We start from the raw sequence: 4,163 nt of genomic DNA, 5'->3' as shown, positions 1-4,163 counted from the left end.
ACATGTTTATTAGTAGCTTTGCTGGATAACAGCTCAACACAGAAAGTCCTATCGTTTTTGTTTTTTTTTTTTTTTTTTTAACTATATAAAATCCCACACCTACCCAGAAGAGTCAGATTGATATAACAACCTTCTATAAATCAGAATGTAATATCCTTTTGAATTTCCTAATAGATTTTAGTCTCAATTCCAGGGTCAGCCTTGGTATTTTTCCACTCAACAGCTGCGGTGTTCTTATTCAGCAAGAAATAAGCAGACACAGTTTTATCAGGAAAAATGTTTAAAAACATTCAATTAGAAACAACATACCACTCTTTCTGGCTTTAAGTTCTCACACTATGTCACTGTAGCAACACACTACAGCGACATAGTATCAGTGGACAAAAACCATAATGCTGCAGCTACATTACTGTAGCGATGCACTCTCTCAGCGATGCATGTAATTACAGTGATGTAGCAGCCAAAAATAACCGGATACAGTACGGGCTGTTACTGTGCCGTCATTTACTACTAAATGATGGCACAGTAACAATGGCACCGTAGGAACACGTGTAGACACACCCACACTATTTCATTGTTGACCTTTTTAGTCTCTCAGGTAGATAGGAATGAAAATATTAACTGTACATAGAAATATTTAAATGTCCATGGAAGACATTTGCCAGCCCAGATACTAAAAACTCAAAGTATGCGGGGAGAAACTCAAACTCAAAAACTGCTGTCAAACAAGTTTGTCTTGCATGTATCAGATGATCTGATGGGCAGTTCTGCTCCCATAAAGATGAGGGTTAGTGCATTTGGCCAATAGACTGCCAGTTTCATGGTCCTGCTTTAAGGAAGCTGGCTAATGTGAAATCTGAGGGTGCGTGCATCCCATAACTGTAAAAATCCTATGAATTTGTCAATATGGAATCTCAAAGGGAAGATAAATATTCAGAATCGCACACAGTTTTGTCTGGAGGAGCTTTTCAAAAGCACAAATGAAATGTAAATGCAATATCCACCTGGACTTTCAAAGAGTGCTGGATCCCTAATTGTCCTTTGTGCCTTTTCATAATCTCCTGTGTAATCTCTCAAATAAATGTCTTTGTGACCTAGCACATTGTGCATTAAAAAAATTAACTATGCCTCTATAGTCTCAGTCTAGATTTGAACACAGACTTTGATTACAGCTGTCATGGAAGTCACAGTTGTCAGGATTTTCATGTTTCATTTTTTATTTTTTAATTTAAAGGTATTGATTTGTCGTTTTTTTTTTTTTTTTTTTTTGTAGTTAAAACAAACACTGAACAAACTCCACTGAGAATCTTAATAACTTGGAAGTTTAATACTGGACTGTAAAAGAGAGAGCAGTAGCTCAATGACAACACTATTTTGACAGAGAGGAGTAGACAGTTAGAGCTTCAGGAGTTTTAATTTCCCTGAGGGGTCATAAGGTCTGATGCTTTCTAGTATGTTAAAAGAAATCTAACTGAAGAGTTGTTTGGTTCATTAATACCGACAATTTGTGGCGAACACATTCTTCCTATTGTGTGTACTAAAATGGAGGAGAGAACGATGCTTAGGATATTTGATTGTATTTACATTAGTTTTTCCCCTTTCCAAAAGACCCACTGAGATTAAGAGTCAATTTTCTCTCCCCACTGGAAGTGCAGTAATTCAGGTTGTAGTAACAACACTAGCAAATTAAATAGCCCAGGGCACTTTTGTGATATCTTAGTCAGGAGTCTTAAAGAACTGCTAGCAGGGAGTGTTTCCTGGTCCTGCAGAAGAATAATGGACAGGGTACAATCTGACTAGATATCTGAAGTTGCCTTGAATTTGGGGTTTTGTGAAAGCAGGTCTTCAGGAGCTGAGCAAGAATTACAGGGCAGCCCTAAGTGCATTGTAGAATTGGAAGGGGCCCGTTTGGTTGCTGCTTCAGTTGATGAGGTGAGGGATTGTGAGGGTTACCCACAGAGAGCAGGGCAGCTGTATTAATGCAGGGAGTTTCAGTGTTTGTCATTATTTCATTGGCATCTGAGCCAATGAAGTAACTCAATGAATGAAGCTGAAACCATTGATACAACTCCCTTATAGTCTGTGCCATACTCTGTCTTTTGCTCCTCATATTTTCCTCTGAAGTGTGATTTGACATGTTTTCCTCTTAAATGTGCTTTGGTACTGTCATCTTTGACACTTCACTGGGCAGGAAGCCCTCTGGTTAAATGCTGCCCTCTGAATTTTGATACCTTTCTTTTGCTGAACTTCTGTTTCATTCTTCAGTTCCAGTTACTCTGGTGAAAGAGGAATTCAGGTCTCTTAAATGTTGCATATTAGCACATGTGATATTTGGTCCCATATGATGGTGCTTTTATCCAAACCAACTGGAAATATTTTTTTCATGTAAAAATTCTTCAGAAATGGGATTAAATAATTTTAAAAATATGTATAAATGCCTATGCTATACATGGCTTTGACCAAAGGTATAAGGAGATATTTTTTGTTAAGTACAAAATATTCAAAATTTAAGAGAGAACTGGAATTGTACTCTATGACCAGGTTGGAAGAAATTCCCCACTCAAAAGTTTCACTCCACAGAGCATGGTGTCAGCGGTAGCATTCACAGTGAGCAGGATGGTTTTGTTTTGAAGTGAGATGTGTAGACTGAGGGTTTCACAGCAGGCTCTGTGTTTTAATGGAACATGTTTGGACTTTTTTTGAAATCCTGAATGATAAATGGCTGCAATAGGACTTTTAATGGTATATATAATGACCCTCAGAAGAAGCATCAGGAGCCAGGCAACTCTCTTCTAGGAGCTTGGGGGTTTGATGCAGACCTAGAGAGTGACAGAAGCAGATGCTGAGAGGGGACAATGCCCTGAAGTGATACTTGCCATCTGAAGAATCTCCAAATTGTGGTTCTCATTACAACCTGGGATTAGGAGTAGTGTGTAGTGGGAGAGGCTTTCCCTTTCTCCCGCCTAAAAAAGATTAATTCTGGGAAGAATGGCAATATACAGTTTACCTCTTACTGCATAGAAGAGATGGTTAGTTGGGAAGCAATTTTTTTTTCGCTGCTGCTGCTGCTGCAATTTTTGCCTTATTATGAGAAGGCTGCCATTCCAGAGGGAGCTGTGCAAGCCATTTAAAGGCCACCTGAGAGCTGTAGGATTTGTGTAACTGTCTGTGACAGGCATATCTGGTGGCTGTTCCATATTTGGCCCTGAATTCCCAGTACCTATTTTTGTTACTGAAACCACTGCACAGCAGTCCCTCTTTTTATTCAGGTGACCACCAAAGTGATTATAATGCTTATTGATTATTCTGACAAAATCAGAAAGCCTGAACATTTGAAGCCTCAAGTGAGCGTTTATTATGCTTTGTCAAGAAGAGTCTGATTCCAGATAATTCATTTTGCAATTACCTACATATTTAACTGATATTAAATGCAGTCAGACATGAAATGTCTTGGGTTATTTTTATTGCATTTCTTTCAATTGTTACAGAGTTAAAGAAAATAAATGTATTAAAAAAGGCTGATGCTCCAAGGCCTCACATAACCAATACTCCATGGACTTAAATGGCTCAAGGATCCATCTGATGATGATGATGATGATTTCAAGAATGGGGGGTGACCAGAAAGTGATTAGACATTACTTGTGCTCATTTTACATAGGGATGTGGGTTCAGATCACAAATGAGTTGGCAGGGACACTAGAAAGGCAGTGTATTTTTGCTCTCTAGGCAGAACAACACATAGAAAGAGTTCAGAAGAAACCATTCCTAGCTCTACTTAGTGGAAAAGAGGGTAGTAGAATTGTGGGAACTTTAACAGAAACAGTTAAAAATAAGAGGGGAAGGAAAGGAAGAGTACTTGTAATTTTGAGTAGAACTGGCCAAACAGCAGTGTTTCCCATTTTCAGGAATTTTTGTTTTGGTCTGAATTGGACCAGACCTTCCCCCCCCCCCGATATTTCTGGTGAACTAAAAACCGCCCAGACCCTGAGGCTGCTTTGTGAAATTGATATCCTTGTTGGTTTCACTGCTTAAACCTGAGTGTCTCTGTCCAGCCTGAAGACAGGCTCCCTGGACCTGCAGGGTTTCCTGTCCAGCACAAAGCTGCTGAGTACCCATAATCCCCTTTGTATAAGAGCATGTGGGTGATCTCCCCTGGGTTGGGG

This window comes from Crocodylus porosus, unplaced genomic scaffold (genome assembly GCF_001723895.1).
Source record: "Crocodylus porosus isolate Cpor-Errol unplaced genomic scaffold, CroPor_comp1, whole genome shotgun sequence".
Taxonomy (NCBI): Eukaryota; Metazoa; Chordata; order Crocodylia; family Crocodylidae; genus Crocodylus; species Crocodylus porosus.
This window is presented reverse-complemented; position numbering follows the sequence as displayed.